The following is an 18,297-nucleotide window of genomic DNA, read 5'->3' as shown; positions in this document are numbered from 1 at the left end:
CAGCTTCCTTAGGGCCTCGTGCAGTTGAGTTTTGAATACCATCAAGAACAGGAGATTTCACAACCTGGAACAGGTTGCCCATCCTCATGGTGAAGAGTTTTTTCCTTATATTTACTTGAAATTTCCCATGTTGCAATTTGCATCAGTTTCCCCTTGTCATTTTGCTGTGCAACTCCAAGAAACGTCTGGTGCCATCTTCTCTATACCCTCCCATTAGGTAGTGGAAGACAACAGTTAGATCACCACTGGCAGCCCATTTCTCCAGCCTGTCACGGTCCCACAGAATGGCAGCCCCGCCCTTGAGCATATCGAGTGCCCCCTGTCAGTTCAGTGTCATCCATGTGTCACTTGCTGGTGGTTGTTTGCCATGACAGCAAACATACATTGTTAGTGGCACAAAGAGGTTCAGCACAGCTGACATCAGCTCTAGCAGTGTGATCTGACAAGGATCTATACTGTTAAACTGCTCATACTTTACTGCCATGCAGACCTGGCCCTACTTCTAGCGCTGCGGTTGCCCAAGTGCGACACTGGACTCCTTTTGCAGGTCTGAAACACAAATTGCCAAGTGCAGCACTGCTGCTTTCTAACTGGGGGTGCTGCCTGGACCCCTGGCAGAAGACTGGACTGCCCCAAATATCCTCACAGTGCAATGTGGGATACCAGGCAACATATTCACGGCTAACGCTGGTACAAAATCAAGGTACTCTGTGCTATCACTAATTTGAAGTAGCCATTCAAAATTTGGCCATGCAATGGTATCTTGAACTAGATCAAACCCATTACACCAGGACATTCTCTAGTATAATCTGCTCGTTCAACCACACTCAAAAATGATGCCTTAATTAAATACATTAAGCTTTATACTAACATGGTTTTGTCTCTTCTGCAGTATGTGGAGCTGTGTGGAAAGTTTTTACTAGGGCTGCTCTGTACTAAGGGTAGGACAAAATGTAGTTAGGGCAGCTCCTTGCACCAGCAGTTCTCATCTAGGTGTAGTTCCCACAATGATCCAGGCAGCCTGGAGCAAATAAAGGTAGTCCTCAGATCCAACAGTTGCTGACAACCTAAATTTTGTGAGACAGGGCTTCATCTCCTTGACAGATTGTACAATGACACAAGTAATTTCATCCCATTTACTGTAATTCTATGTTCAATGGGAAAAAAGGGCCTTCTATAGTTGCATAAATTAGTACTTCTAAATCAGTGTAAAACACAAACCCTAGATGAGAAACCAAGCCCTTCACTAATGTGGTCTTTAGGAGTTCCCATCCAGAAGAGCTGCTTTGAACTGAATGCATTAGATTCTGATTACTCTTCACATGCATTTTTATGCTCTTATTGCTGCCCATTCACACCTATCCGTCACTCTGCTCTTTGTGTTCTATTTTCCATTTCATTTTAGCCTGTGCCCTCATTCTGTGAAGTTCACAGCACAGGACTTAATGAGCTTTTTGGTAAGAAATTTTTAGTTGGACAATGGCATATTCAATTATGGGACGTATTTCTGTACAGATTTTGGCCTTAAACAATTTCTGTCTAGTGTAATGCGTGTTTGTTATGCTGTCTCTATGACTTAAGGACCTTTTTCTGTTCTAATGGATTTTGATCAAGCTAAAAAACCAAGGTTTTAGAAATTATTAGAAAAGTTAATTTACATCACTTAGGGGAATGAGTGACCAGACATCCCATGTATAATCAACAGGTGAAGTGCTGAAGAAATTCTAAGTAAAGGGGACTGCCAATGCCAGGTATATCACTGGGAGGAGGGAATTCAGGGGTTTTCCTCTATTAGCATGCCTAGTGTAGTTTGTGCAGTACTAAATGCAGCCACACAGCTGGGCAGCTTCCTCTCTGTTTTGTGCCCTGTAAACTCGCTAATAAATGGAGCCTTTTAAAAACTTGTTGGAAGAATCTCGAGGCTTGAAAATTTATTTCCTAAGAGTTGTGAAATAAAACAGGCAAAAAGTGCCCATGTGGAACTGCGTTTTCTATTTAGGTGAAAAACACTCTGAAGGAAGAGTTGAAATAAGAATCTAGCCATTTATGTTCTTATAACAGGGTTTACATCTAATGGATACTCCCAATAACACCAAACACCTTACCAAAGGCATTCTGTATTCTGATCACTTAGGCTCTCAAAAGGGGTTGCCAAGTAAATGTACTGAAGAGATGCCATAAGGAACCGGAAAATTCAATTAAACAAAGAAAAAGTGGAGGCCAGCTGATAGTAATGAATGAATTTGGCCTTAAAATAGCAAAAAATTGAGAGAAGACCTGCTTAGAAATCAAGGGATAGGACTCAATAATTAAAGGGAAGAAGGTTGATCAAATTTGTGTAGAGAATACACCTAATTTGATTTACAGGTTAAATAGTTTCAGTATCATCCCGAAAGAGCATTTGTGCAGCAAAGCACTGAGGAACAAATCAGGACACTACAAAACCAAAAACTGAATAGTACTAATATTAGTGTATCTTGTGTAATGCAATTTTGGATACTAGAATATCTCTATCGTATGACTACAAGAATAGTCATAACTTTCTAACTATGATATTAAGATGGAAGTCTGCACTGGATCCGAACAATTACACTATTGGTCTGACTTGGTCTGACAGAGGACTTTTTCTTTTGAATAATAGGTGTTCACACCTAGAACAGATACGATGTGACAGCTGGACATGATAATAAATATTACAGTCGCGTATGACAGTATTTGATTTTTTTTCAAATGTTTATCTCTAGAATTTTCCTTCTGAGGCACTACATCATTGGTCTATTTTTGAAGCAAATTACAAGTTTCAAGATCATAAGAAAAGTCCTATGTCAGACCAAGTCAGACCAATAGTGTAATTATTTGGATTGGTTAGTAATACTAAAGGAATCATGAATCTAACAAAGCCAAATAAAGACAGAAAAAGCAAGGGATAGCAAAATTCACAGACAGAAATCCAGTAACAAGCATAATAGATTAAAGAAAGATACCTGAAACAAGTTGTCATGAAATAGAAGCTTCATATGGAGAAATGAGTGGTACTGTGAAGAGGATGGAAAGACATCTGAAGCTCTCAGTTTTACAAATCTGTGAATGAGAGAACATGCAGGGAATGTAACTCTTAGGAAGGTGGTTGTCAGAAACTCCTTTCCTGCATTTTGCTGCTCAGTAGGCATAGACACCATGCAGAAGTGCAGGCCAAATAATTATGATGGGAAAACTGGAAAGTCTAAAACAAAGATGAGCATCTGGAGGAAGTGTTATTAAAACCAAAAGTGCTTCAGCATCTTCATGAAAACTCTGTGCCTGCTTAAGATATAAAATTAGAAATATGCAAAAGACCCTGCAGGAGGCTTGAGAAAGGTCTTCGCTTCCATATCAGAACTTTCTAATGCCACAGACTTTGACTAGCACAGTTTGGCAGGCTATACTGCTATAGTACTGAAAAATCACTAGGTAAAAAATATGTCAACGTATTTATCAGTTTAATGCAGTAGTTGACACAAGGGAAACTGACCTCGCCTTGAAAATACTACAAGAATCTGTATTGGAAGTATAAAGGGAAATGTATATGTGGTTTGCTGATTTTGAGAAGGCTTTGAGAAGTTTCAAAATGACAGCTGTGTACCACTGACAAATGTAACGATGACTCACAGAAGCCAGAGTTTAGAAAACTCAGTATCTTAGAAAAAAAGGAGCCCTGTGAACTGATAAAAAAGCATCAAACTGCATCATCAAGGTACATTTTGTCTGTGAAGACATTTGGTCTAAGTAGAAAGCGTAACATATGAAGGTTTGGAATCATCTTAATGCTATCTGACTTAATAGAGTTTTTGCAAAGAATATAATGCATGCTAGCAATCTTTTTCTATGAGTTCAATTAGAGAAGAACTGCAGATCTGGATGAATGTTTTGAACAAAATTATGATAAATGTTAAGAAAACTTAAATAATAAGAGCAGTCTCAGCAAAGGACAAAGTTGACAACTCTTTTTTTTTTTACCAACGAAGCACTCCATCAAAACTACCAGCACAGTAGCAATTTATTGTAGTACTGGCTTCGCTGTGGGTTCCTGATGCTTCAGATGTCCCCATTTACTACTTCATTGTGTGTTTTGCATGAGGAATAGAAGAGCTTCCTTTCTAGACAAAATCATGGCTTGATTAGGTAATAGATTCCTCCCTTCTCCTTTCCTTAGGATACAGGGGTGACGTGGCGTGGAAAGTGCTCTAATGATTTCCACTAATACATATGCACCCTGAGAGAAACCCTGAGAAACCCCAAGAAGGCCTCATGGCTTACAAAAACCAGTCAGGCTTAAGTGTCATTTCAGTATCTGATTTTTATCTTTTCCATGCACAGTACTATTACTCCTATGTCAAGGTTCTCCACTTTGCAGTCCTTCTTTTTTTTTGCCTTTTCTTCTCCATATCTGCTATTCTTTTTCCCTTTTCTGGTCTTCTGCTCTTTCTCGCCAAGAAAAAAAGAGATGTTCCAGGTCTTGCCTGAGCCACAGGGATGCAAAAGAGTGACCTGGAGGCTGGAGGAAATTGCTGTTCTTGTTCAGCTGGGTCAGGAGAGGATACTGGGACTGGCCTTTTTTGCTGCTGAGGCAATTTTCAGGGGGTGAATGAGCAATAGAAGGAAGTGGTCGGTTTTTAGATTTAGCAGATGGAAGAAGGAAAATTGTATAATATAAAACATTAAAAATTCCTTAGAAAAATTAATCGCCATTTCCAAATGTTAGTCATGATAGGGAAAAGCAAATGTGCACATTCACCAGAGATTGCTTAAGACGTGGTGGATGGTTAACCATCCTGCTCAACTGTAAAAGCCTGACACTTAGGAAAGATGCAGAAATGCATCAGAGTGCGCTTTAATTTTGAAACGAGATGAATAGTTAAAATCAGTTGAATAGCCAAAACCACAAATGAGGAACTGTTGAGAACGATGTACTTAGAGCACAGCTGCTTGAAATGAGTGTACCACTACCGTGTATCTGCTATACACTGCCTGACAATCACCAGGTTACTCTAATTCTAATACAATCGAAGAAAGAGCAACAAGAGCAAAAAAAGATCAGAGGCATTGCTAGGAAGGGTGAAGTTCAGAGAAGATTTGACATTTTGTAGCACTCTCACAGCGGACAAGGATGGGAGATGGTGATCTGCAATAACTGGCTTGGAGATGTCACTTCAGAGAGATGAGAGAAAGGCTGAGGAATTTGTGAGTGGCAATATCTGAAGGGAGACATCATCATGATGACAGTAAACGATTAAAATAATGGGTGTTTGAATTGCAGTGCAATGCAAAATAATCTATTCCTGGAAGAAAAATTTAAGAGAAGTTGTTTGTTTTTTTCATTTACATTAGTGTTCCTCATCATGTGTGATCAGAATGGGGAGGATATTTGTACTTCAAAAAGAACAAACACTGTGTTAAATAGTAATCTTTATTTCTTCCTGCTGTTTCGCAGGATAATAATCTTTCCTTGAGTTTGCTTGGGAAAGACTAGACTTTCAAGTCTGCGGTTGCGTTGGCTCCCTCTGGTGGCATTCAGAGATGCTCTACAGTCTAGTAGAACGATTCAAAATCAGTTAGAAATCAGAAAATGAGGTTATTATTTTATTTTAATTGTTGTATTAAAAATAGAAGACATAAATAAATCTCTCAAATCTAATTGAGCTTACACATAATCAGCTTGTAAAATGAAATTCTAACAGTCTGGGCCAAAAGGGCTCATGAAACATCACTTGTTTCCCTACCTTCACAGTCTCTTTACTGAATTTGTGGACAGCATGTTGCTATTTTGTGTTCGGAAAGGAGAGGAGTTACAATAGTGCCTTTACTTCGGGACTAGCCTGTTTCACTTGGCAGCGAAAAGCAATCGGTCTCTTACAGAAAGTTTTAATGGAAAAATTTTCATTTTGAAATTAATGTGCTTGGCAGTTGTTGCAATTTGCGTCCTAGGAGTTCCTGCCAGAACTAAAACAGATGTGCAGTAAATGCCAGTTTTTGTCCATATGTTTTTAATAATGAATGTAGAGAAGAGAGGAAGGGAAGGATAGAGAGGAGCAGGAAATGAGGAAGTTAGATCATTTCCTCTGCTTATGCACGCAGGAAGGACCCACATTTCTGGATTTTTTAAAGGATGAAAGTAAAAGTTTCATCTAGAGTTAGGTAAGTCCGCAGTTACCCTTTCTCTGCCCAGTAAGACTGACTGAGGGGAACAAAATACGTAAAGTTACATCATCAGTGCATCCCAGTCCCCTACCTCTGCTGTCTAAGCCCTCGTTACTGAACTTGAGGTTTCCCAAATGACTGAAAACTCCTGCCCCTTCTATTTTTTTTTTAATAATACCTGAGAGTTGAAGGAGCACTGCCTGGAGGCCTGGAGAGAATGAGAACAGTTTCTGGTCGAAGTAACTCTGCTTACTACTGCCTGTATTAACATTCTTAGATTGATACACTGATATACTTTTAACAGTAGCATGTTAGAAACTCTGAAAAGAAGACCAGGGAAAAAGTCAAATTTTTCTGGAGAATAGCTGCTCATATTGGAAGAAATGTTGTAGGTTCTTCTGTTTAAATGGATGAGGGGGACACGATCTTTTCTGAGATAGTTTAAGAAAAGTAAAAAGGGAAATGCTCAAAGTAAAATGTTTAAAATTTTTCAGAACAATCTGTTTTGAAATGATGTTAGGACTATGCTTTTTCAAAGCAACTTCAGTGCTAAATAGCAGTAATACTTTGCACTTCTGTCACAGTTCAGCTGAAAACATCAAATCGTCTGATCCTTCAAAGTCCTGATGTTACAAACTCTTAAGCATAAGCAAAACAATTCAAGCAAAGTTATTAAATAAATTTTTAATGAAGTTATTAGGCCAGTGACTCTGAATTTTCAGCTTTTTAGAAGTACTTCAGACAGGTTATTTCAGGTTTCGCCGTCTCCCCCAGAATCTGTACTAACTTTGAGCTGTAAATCTGTGGACAGTATATACGTTTGTCACAGAATGAAGAATTCTCTATGATTCATTTACTAGCATAGTTAAGCATAATAGCTTGGACTTCTTAAGGTTTATTTACATCATCCTGCACACCTGCAAGTTGTTGGGACATTTCTTTAAGCTTTGAGACACACACCATCAGATGAGCAATATATTGCACGTGTCAGCGTGTTATTCCAAAACATCTAATGTGAACTTTACTATTTCTACATGTTATTTCTTAATACAACAAAGTCTCATGTTATTCAGCAAGTTCTTTACCTGACATTTCCACAGTGTGTGTTTGTTTTTCACCTACAAAACTTACTAGCTTTGGACAATGCCTTTGTGTTTTCACCTAACAAAAATCAATTCAATCAGTGATAAGTTATCAAATTTTAAATAAAGTTTGCTTCAGAGCCAAGAAAGAGTAAGAAATTTCAGTCAAAAGGCGCTTGTTTAAAAGGCAGAAATGATTGAAACTGTGCATTAGGAACGGAAAGTCATTCATAACTACATCATATGATTAAAAGCTGAGCTAGACTATTAATAGCTAAGTGCTGTCAAGAGCAATATGTGTTGATGAGAGAACCTGACTGTTAGTACATTCCTAGATTAGGCACATGCTAATGAGGCCTTTACACAGCAGCAAAATAGGTAGAGTAGAGATGATGTTTAGAAGTAGGCAAACATGTTTGGATTGCCTAGATACATAGAATTGATCAGAGCAAAAAAGAGCTAAAGTAGGTAAAATTTTCACTTTCTGTTTTGTAAAGCAACCCTGCTCTCTCTAAAGACTTCACAAAACATACTCACATCTAATTGTAATACTTAATAAATTTGCTTGTAATGAATAATATTAATTTGAAATATTTTATAACAGTAATTAATTACTATTAGTAAATAAAAAAAGTAAATAAATAATTAATACTTTTTTTCCCTGAAGGCATTTTTTTAAAACAAAGGAAAGAAAACAAGCGCTTTCCAAAGGTGCTCAGTTCCAACATGACCGTGAAACCAGGCTTTTTAGTTTTGCTTCTGTCTTAATCTGGCTTGTATGAAGACTGATTTCAGGACAATTGGCAAGCACCAAGGCAGTCCCCTCTTAGGGATGTGTCAGTCCTTAAAACCAGGTACTGAATCACTTCTGTGGTAATCATCGTGTGCTACAGTTTGACAGAAAGATCCAAAGGTAATGGGATGCAGCTTTGCTAGATTATACAGACCAGTCTGGGAATCTGTGCATCTATGTGGAAGACAAATCTTCTGGTCACCACATTTACTCAGAAGAACTCCTTAGCATGCACTGGAAGGAGTTTCTAAATTTTGAGCATCCCTGTGGAATAATACCTTATTTCCATAGAAAGACAGATTAAAATACATACAAAAATGATACTTTTTTTAGGTAAATGGATTCTGGAAATAACAGTATTCTTTGCATATTGCAACAGGCATCCTTATCATACACTACCTCCTGTAACTGCACATTACAGCAATCCATTTAGCCTGTATTTGGGAGTGAAAGAACATCACTACTGAAAAATTGGCACTACAGGGCCAATTAATAATATCATTGTTCTCTTAATTCAAGCCAAGCTTGCCTGCAAACTTTAGATCTAGATCTCAATTTACAATTTAGGGAGGGACAGAAAAGTGTTCTAGTTCTGCAGACCGGATACAGAACTTCAGCTTAGATATCTGGGAGACGGGTGTTGTGGGTAGAGACAAAGTTCACTTTCAGATACCCTTGTGTTCCAGCAGGCATTCAGAATTTGGGCGTTGCCTTGTGCTGGTTTCATTTTTAAACTTCCTCTGTGGGAAAACAATAACTTAGTCTGAGATTTTGGTGAGTGTAATAAAGCGACTGCGTGACTATTGAACAGACAAGGTAGTGAAAGCTGTTTATGGAGAAGAAAACATGCATAGAGTGATGGAAAGAGGATATGAAATTTAGAAGGCTGTTGCTGGAGTTTCTGCAGCCCATAAGCCACAACATTTTCTTCATGTGAAGAAATCATCATTTGTTCGCAAATGGTACAGCCAGGGGACCATCGCTGTGCACTGTTCCCTCCTCCTGAGCCAGGTCGCTTTCTGAAAAACAGCATGAAGTTATGCATCAAGAACCAATAGTTTCATGGCTATATAGAAAAGACTGGGTAAGGTACCAAGAAAGGTGTGCCGTGCCATGCACGTTGTCCAAAGTTTGCAGGCAGGCTTCTGAGCAGCTCAGCGGGCTCTTGTGCCTTGATTCATGCTCTCAGACTGTAGGCATGTAACAGTCATGCCTGATTTAGGACCATGAATCTCTAAGCTCCTTACTGCAAAAGTTATGAGCATACTATGAATGATACTTCCCGTGTAGTTAGTACAGAGAGAGAGACTTTCAGTGCTAGGCCACTAGAGCGTTATTGCAGACTGCCTACAGTATCCAAAGCTGGGTGGGATAAAGACAAGCTTGTTTGACTAGGAAACTATTGTTCCTGCCTGTTTCATATCCCCTTCCTCGTCCCAAGAAGTTAGTTCCCAAGGTTTTCCAATCACTTCAGCAACACAGAAATATTTTTTCCCTTACTCTTTTTTTAAATTTTTTTTCACTAAGTTTGTCTATAGGAAGATGGTGAAGCAAAAAAGCTTTGATTTATAATCCTGATGTTTTATTACTAAAGAGATGGCCCAGTTACACTGGGAATGAAGATTAAAATGTGTTTCATTAGGTGATTTAACTGATAGGTTTAGTGCTACCACAAGGAAACTCGCAAGAAAAGGGAATATCTTAATATACTATATATAAACACTTTCCAAGCCTGATACGGCAATTGCTTGTCTGAAGCAATAGGCTTTTGGCAGAAACTTCGTGATTGTTAGTGATGTGCAGAAGAAAAGGAAATTAGTCGTTCATCTGCTGTATTTCTTAACTGGACAGTTCAATGACAGCAGGACTGTGGAGTCAGCTGAGGGGTAATCCCTGCACCAGAGATCAGCAGCTGTATTTGATGGGATATTGTCAGGGAGCCGCAAGGACCAGCTGAGGGAGGGGAGCTGGGAGCTGCGGGGGCTCCCAGCGGCGGCAGGGCTGGGCCTGGCCGCCAGGGCCATCCCACCGCCCGGAGGGAGCAGGGTGCCGGGGGCAGCCCCAGCCCTGGGGAGGCGGCGGGCACTGCTGCGGGGACGGGGACAGGCCAAGGCCGGGCTGGGTGGGCGCCCACTCATCATGGGGCCCACCGGCTGCGCTGGCTTGGGGCTGACCCTCAGCCCTGGCTGCCGAACCCCCAGGAGAGGGAGGGCGCATTCAAGATCCGCAGAGATATATTCAATAAAGGCACTCTAAAACAAGCAGGGAAATGTAGACTATCAGCAGGAAAAGTAAGGCTATCACAGGATTTATATTAACTGATCATCCTCTACACAGGTTATGAAGGCTCCATCAGAGGTATAAAGCAGGTGAGGAGATATTGTCAGGCCAATGTAAGCACATGCTTCTATGTTGTGAGCATGAATCTGTAACACTTCCCTTCTTCTGTGCAACACAGACATCTGAAACAGAGTTTCTGTTAGCCCATTTGAGCCACTGGAGGAGGGAACACTGAGGCTGCAAAGAAGCAGCAGTGTTAGGGTGGCTGAAGCTAGCACAGGGTTGGTCAAAGTTTGGAGAAAGCAAGGAAGCCAAGACTGGGGTGTAGCATGTTCTGCTCCTCAGACTGTCCAGCCACTCCTCTTTGGTGAATACTGCTGGGTCTGAGCGACTGTGTCATGTTCTGATGTAAATTCTTGGCCATCAGATATAACTGATGACATTCTTCCCATAGGAGGAAGAGATATTAAGGAAGGAGTGATTTAAGAACATGACTGTAAGATTCAATTATTCCTGAACAGCGATATTACAAAATGTTAACTAAATGCAGAGAGACTGAGGAGGTCTGAAACCTGAATGTCAAATGTCAAAGACGTGAGTGAAATACACTTGACTCATCATTAAATACAAACACCTACATCAGGAAACAATGGGGAGTCTTCTGCCTACGCTGTCCTGACAGTTTCACATCTATTGCAGACCGAAAGGCTTGCATGCCTGAAAACTTACCTGTTTTTGCCAGCTGTATGAATTACAAAAATAAAAGATGTTACCTCTTGTTACAAATGATGATACTCTGAGGCCTCACAAGAAAATTCTCCATGGTGTTTGGCTGAAAAATCAGTTAAGTACATTTTGTGAAATGTTTTCTGTTGCTAGTGATTGAAAGCCATTTCCTTTTGGCTGCACTGAGTATCAGATTCTTTTATTAAATGACTAAATTGCTGCATATAGTAAGATAATAGAGAGAATTCCTCTGTTTATTTTTGTAGGCAGAGGAATGTGACCACCTTCCTTTATTTTTTAAATAAGAAAGGGAATTTAGCAATACATCTCTAGACATGGGCATCCTTACATCATCTTCTGTGCACAAGACCCCTTCTTCATGGTTTAGCAACTGGCAGTCTCTTGTTAAGGAATATCTTATAAAGGAATATTGACTCTTGAATAAATGCAGAAAAAAATCAGGCAAATAAAACTGGTGGATCTCAGTAATTCTTGCCTCTTATGAGGCAAAAAGTACAGGAAGGTTACAGTGCTATTCCAATCACTTTCTTTTTTGATTTATAATTGTATTGCCACAATAGTTATGAAATTAAAATGTTAGAGAGAGAGTTCTCTGCAAACATTAATGTCAGCTCCCTGAATCTTGCTATAGCTCCTCACCTTAGAGAAACCAGCAGGTGAGCCTCCATCCCACGCAGAGATCCCCCCTTCTCAGCCTTCTGGCTCCGGCTTGCTAACACAGCGCTCTGCTGCCCTTGTGTACGCTGGGTCTCCTAGCTCTGCAACACGAGGAAATCCAAACGCTACTCTCTCTGCCTTCACCTTTCCATGAAAGCCTTGCGGATATGTATCGGTCCCCACTTTCTTTTTTACTCATTAGAAACCACCACTTGGTTTTAATCATGTCCTAGTAGGAAAGGTCCTGCTCTGCCTTATCTGAAGGGCCTGTGATGCCTTGAAACATCTTGAAACAAAAGTGCAGCCACTGTATCTGAATTTTCCAGACTTCTAATGGCAAATAATGCCTACTAACAAGAACTGAGTGTCTGATCCACCACCTCATAGTCACACCAATATCTTTGCAAGGCGACTCACTATCAATCAGTGTAAAAGGTGCCCAGAGAAGTTGTGCAGTCTCCGTCCTTGGAGGTTTTCAAGATCTGATTGAACAAAGCCCTGAACAACTTGATCTGGTCTCGTAGCTTACCTTGCTGTGAGCAGGAGAGTGGACTAGAGACCTGATGGTCCCTTCCAACCTCCATTATCTTGTGATCCTATGAAATTATTTCTGAAATCTCTCCACTCTCCTACCCTCCTTGAGGTAACTCATGTACGTTTAAGGGGATGCAAAGAGAGCTGTGGCATAGGAAGAAATGGGTATTTTATTTTAGTAAATGACATTAAAATTTTTATTCAGATTAGGAAGAAGAGAAGTAAATAGCAGAAACCACAAAAAAAGAAAGGATGCGACAAAGTATTTTGGAATAGGGCCTGTAAACAGTTATTCATGTGAGCAAAAGCTGACAGATAGCTATGATTAGTGTACACTTTTAATGGGACTTCGTGGTCTACAAGTTCAAAATAGTACAGTGCTACATTATTGCAATTATCTCTCAAAGGGTGAAAGCATAATAGCTGAAGTTGCTAAAATACTTTTGTGTTCATTAGCCTCATAATGTTGCAAATGTGCTATAGGGCACTCTATGCTAATGCTGTACCTGACAAACGATGTTAATGGAAATAATAAAAAAGTTGGATTATGGGGAAGCCGGTCCATGTTCAGCCATTACAAATCTAAGTGCATATTCAGTCTACAATGTCAAATATCTGCCTATACTGTAGCAGTGGGTTTCCAATCACATTCCAAAACACTTTCATCTGTTCAAAGTATGAGGGGATTGAGGTCTCGCAGGATCTTTCTTATGACAAATCAATAAATTTCCACTCAGAGTCAAGACTGAGCAATTTAGATTTTGTAACTTAGTGGAACAGGAATACAGCTCTGCATTTGGCCCTGAAGTTTATTGGAAGGCAAATGAATGATCAGCTTACACTTTGTCAACTGGTCTTTGGTGGAAAGCTCTTTGTAATCAATATCTGTAAACGGAAAGATCAAAATGACTTGGGCCAAACTAAGATGAAGCCTTTTAGCAAGGAAATGAAATAACACCACCTATTTACAGGACTGTAGGTCCTTGCTTTCTATTTTAAGCTTCTGTTAGGGTTTTACGTTTAGTTACTTTTTGATTCTGGTCAGGAAAGAGAAAAGACCTTTAACTCATCAGTGGCCAGCGGATTCAGACATGTTTTAAGAATTTCGGCATTCCCCTGTGAGCCAAAATTTCAATATTTGCCAGTGTATCTGGGGCAGAACAGAGGAGATGTATGGATCTTTATCAGGGAGTAATATATTCATTCCACAGTGGAAGTAGTTAACCAGATAAAGGGAGGGAAGACTATTCCCCTGCTCTTTTTCAGCTCCTTTCAGGCAGGTATGGCCATCCAAAACTTTAAAGAGTCCTTCAACATTTACATTCAGAAGACCTAAGGATTCTAATTATAACCAGTTCTTCAACATTGATATATATGAGGAGAAAATGAGATCTCAGTGTGTTTCTTGTGTTTTTTATTCACCTGCAGCGAGTGTTAGAGAGATAACTGACCTCCGTTGATTACATATGGCACCACTCCCTCTGGATAGTAGGAAAAAGTTGTATGAATGGCTGATTTGTGTAACTCATGCGTTCTAATTTTGGTGCTCATTTCTAGACTGAAGCCTCAGAAGACAAATCTGCATGTGCAAACTCTCTGGAGTTATTACACTTATGTCAAGAATTAAGCCTGTGTATTGCTGGTGCTCAGGAAAAATTACATAGTAGCTGGAGAGGAATAAAAACACAACAGGATAGCAGTGCATAATAACAGGAAAACTGGAGACACAAAAAAGGATTGCTTGTTTGTAAGGTTAAGGGAATGGGGGTTCTATGGCTAAACCCAGCCGGCCTGGGGAAAGAGAAAAATAGGATAAATAAAAATACGTAGAAAAGAAGCATTGCCAATTAACTTTTAATGTGATTTGGGCAAGAAAGTAGAAAGGTTTAATAAGGATCTAATTAAACTTGAGTGTACTAATAGGCAGTGGCAAAGGGGGATTTTTTAAAGAGCTAGCACATACATTTGTTGTTCTCCACAATGTATTTTTCCAGGGGAACTTCAAAACATGACATTGTAGTTCCACCAGCCCTCCCATTTCCTGAACCAGATTTTCTTCCTCTATTTAAATATCTGCATGCTTTAATAGCTTCAAAAATGTTGCAGAGGGATAGTTAAATTGTTCAGTAGTTACACTTGCAGACAGTAGTTAGATTTGCAACCTGGGAGAAAGAGAGAGAAACAGAAAGTTCTGAAAAAAAAACCTAAAGGAAAAATAGTAACAGAAAGAGATCAAAGTGTGCTTCAGGGAAGCATCATGGACTGCCCAGCCATAGCTTACAGGGTTTGGAAGAAGATGGTCTTGTGAGCAACTTGCAGATGATGGGGGCCAGAAAGTAACGCTTATCAAATTTGGTTGTGTTTTCACTAAAGGAAGGATGGCATCAAAGTGACTACTCCAGTCTTCAGACCAGGGCAGATCCTGTGGGTAGGCTGAACTACAGGATGCGTTGGGACAGAAAATTTCTCCTCCAGTCCTTCAGTTAGTTCACCTAGTGCTCAGCTGGGAAGTTGCTCATTAGAGAGTACTGACACTGGCTTAAGCTCCCAAACCTTAATTAATAGCCTTCATCCTGATGTCCACTTGTGATTTTTGAGCTGTGTGCCACTCCTGAGCTATTCAAGTGCAGTTGCTCTGGTGCTAGGTCGTGTGGCCAGCTACGAGGTAGCACTGCCAGCTGATCTGAACCCTCAGCCATGGGATCAATGTGCTGGTGAAGGCAATCCTGGGTCACAGAAGGATTTGGTTGTCCATCTAACCTAGCCTCCACTGAGAGAGGAGCAGTGGGACCTTGTGGCTGCACTGTTACCACCCTTCTATGAAGCAGTCCTGGACATCTCTTCTCTTCAGCTGTTGTGGGGATTGCTGTCTGCAATATGTAGATTTTGGTATACAGCTTGTAGGCTCCAAAAGATTAACCATACTCAATAATGTTGATAATGGATGTTGCATTTGATTAAAAAAACCTAATACAATATTGCCAAACTAAATTTTAATTGCATTCCTTTCAACATTAAAAAAGAAGGTGTTGGATGATTGGATGCACTTTGTAGGGTAGAATTTGGCAGTGAAGACTGGTAAAGCATATCATTGAAGCAGAAAATGCCAGCCCTTGGATATGTAGCCAGTCAACTTAGCTGCACAACTCACAGTGTGGGATCAGAACAGTTCATAAAAATATGTCACAGTTTATAAATCAGTATTGCAACCACTGCCGCAGAAGCAGTGCCCCTATGTTCACAGTCATAGGGCCAGATATACCTAATCTAAAATTTCTGAGACAATACGATGCCAGTGCAGTCTGACACACTGTTAGCACTCACATCTGTTGGAGCCAAGGATTGCAGTGGTTTTGACCATGCCCCCTGTTCTGGGCAGGGTTGCGTAAAGCTGGGGGGATGATGATCAGACCATTCAGCCACTATTGATGCAACGTCTGAGAATTCACATACACAAGGGTAATGTTAGTCCCCTTTGTTTATATTTCTGTCCTTTTTGACTCAGAGGAGCACAGCAATATCTCCCTTGTACTTATCTTACACTGAGGAGGGATTTAGTGTCTTCTGAACAAACTTTTCCTAAGCAATTTGATTCTAAGCCCTTTTTGAGCTGTTTACCTTTCCCATCTTATACTCCTGATGGTAAGAATATAATCCACACCGTGGCCAGCTGGCATGAGCTCTAAACCTTCTAGCTGCCATTTTAACTGTTTTTAAGACAAATAGTTAAGTCGATGTTTCCCATATGACAGCATATGGCATGAAAACTGCTCAGAGAAGGCATAGGAAGAAGCCATTCCGTTTGAAATAGGACAGGAAGATGGCTATGAAAGTTAGAGTTCACTTTTAGGAGGCAAAACAGTGTGAGAAAAGCATTTATAATGTAATTTGTGAAGTGAATGCAAGTGAGGGGATATTCTTTGGGGAAAGAACTCCAAAGCATTGCTCTAGCTTATTACACTGGACACATTGCTAACCTTTTTAGTGTGACATTTTTGCACTGTAACATGTCCTTTGTTATTAGGATACACATGTGCAGGGTATGAACACCTCAGCCTGGGAGATAATTAACAAGAACAGAAAACAACATAAGCAAAAGCTGGTCCCTCTCTGCTCTGTGCTATTGTCCCCTCTGGGAGGCATAGGATGCAGTAATATCAACAAGCAATAGGCTGTGGCTTAAACTCAAGCCTCAAGCTCCTCCAGCCTCTGCATTGTTCTATAAATCATCCTTTCTTCTTAGCAGAGCTTGATTGGCTATCAAGGATGGATTTATATATAAGCTTCAAAGTCAGCACTTGTTGATACAGTTAGCTCATCTACATCTCTCAGAGCTGGAGCTGGTTGTTTATTTTCAGGTAGAACCATTTTTCATCTGAAAGTGCTGATTTATCAACACCAAAATGTTTTGTGGGAAGACGTTTTAGCAAAAATTGAATAGAGCTGTCTGCTGAAGAGGCATCGGTGAGGACCTGCCAGTTTGACTACTCCAGGGACCAATGGCAAGCTGAGATCATGCAGCCCTGGAGTCAGGCATGCGGCTCCTCCTAGCTCGGCTCCTCTGCTACCAGTTTTTAAATAGCTCATCTCAAGGCTGCCAGGAGCCAGGAACTGGGAAATCCTTGGTCTTGAGCCCTAAGCTCCCTGCTACCCCCACGCTGGTTTAGCAAGGCTTGGGGAATATGAGGGAACTCTGTGGGAGGACATTTAGAAAGGTAAAAACACAGGGATGTCTGAACTTCTGAAAATGATGATTTCATAATTTCTTTGCTGTAACTTGAGTTTTTATTCTGATAGGGAAGGGGCTTTTCTACATTCCCTCAGGAGAAAAAAATCCTGTTTCTAGACAATAGTTCCTGCAGAAGTATATATACAGCCTTAGCTTCACATTTCATAAGCTGACTTCACAAGCTTGAGGTTCCTTAAACCCCACCTGTTTCAAACATGAAGGTATAGGCTGTGAGACACACAGCAGCAGTCACCAAAAGAAAAGGCTAAGACAGCAGCATGGTATGTTAGCCAGATAAAAATCCCACACTGCAATTACATTGGTTTGTGAAAGGAGTCTAAGAGTGCATGCATAAGTAAAAGCCATTTTCAGGAATTTGGAGGTAAATATGGGCAGAATTTCCCATCCCACTCTCTCCAGCTCTGGGTTGCTGCATTAAGGACTTACAGTTTCATCTCATTGCATTTGCTTTTGGACAAAGCACAAACAGAGAATCCACTTTGGCCCCCCGAACTGTGGCTGTAAAGATCTAGGGTCAGAAGCTGTGAAATAACTACTCTCAGGTCCCTGAGCAAGCTTGCTATTGAACTGACTTCCTTTGTTCTTACCCAGACAGAGTACTCATCTCTAATTTGCCTGGCAGCCAAACCTCGACCTTCTGCTATTCAATATACTCTGAAAGCATAAAGCATTGGTTTGAATAGTGTTTTACAGTGAGGAGCTGTATAATAGAGGACAGGCACTGACAAAAGGCAAGCTAAGCAATCGTCTACATGTCTAAATTTACCAACTTGATTACACTGGTATAATTATACCGCAAAGGTAATACTTGTATAACTTACCCAGGATGAGTGTCTTTCCTTTCCCCTTTAGCTTTATACCTCTTTTAAAGCAATATGATGATGATGTAAGTCTTGGCTAGACTACAGCATTGTGTTCGCTAGGCCTTGAAGCTTTCAGTATTTAGGTACTCTAATCAGTACAGAATGAAATTTCAATTAATACAGAATGGATCAATGCCTCCATCAAACCTGTCCTCCTGTCTCAGCAGGGATGTCCCATAGCATTCAGTGAAGTGAGCTGTCTTGGTGCTTATATGCAAGATGGTTGAGGGTCTGGCCCCCATTTATCTAAGGGATCCTATGAAGAGCCAGGAGGAAGACCACAGTGGGTAATCTCAGGAGAGGAGCAACAAGAATAGGAGAGAGCTGCTCACTTTCCTAAGGCTTCTGGTCATCAGTTTGCTCCAGCCTCATATTGCTTTCCCAGTCATCACACATAGATATCAAAAAGCCTCC

The 18,297-nt window shown here is 40.4% G+C and overlaps 1 long non-coding RNA gene across 1 annotated transcript in view; it reads left to right on the top strand.

Annotated features, from left to right (window-relative positions):
* The first annotated feature begins 6,106 nt into the window (after positions 1-6,106).
* LOC112997208 (uncharacterized) overlaps positions 6,107-18,297 on the top strand; it is a 63,971-nt gene continuing 51,780 nt past the window's right edge. The window contains exon 1 of the long non-coding RNA XR_003262641.2: positions 6,107-6,174. This is a non-coding gene — a long non-coding RNA (uncharacterized LOC112997208). The remainder of the gene's footprint in view (positions 6,175-18,297) is intronic.

Source organism: Dromaius novaehollandiae, chromosome 1, assembly GCF_036370855.1.
Source record: "Dromaius novaehollandiae isolate bDroNov1 chromosome 1, bDroNov1.hap1, whole genome shotgun sequence".
Taxonomy (NCBI): domain Eukaryota; kingdom Metazoa; phylum Chordata; class Aves; order Casuariiformes; family Dromaiidae; genus Dromaius; species Dromaius novaehollandiae.
Note: the sequence above shows the minus strand (reverse complement) of the source record. Positions and strands in the feature narration are given on the sequence as shown.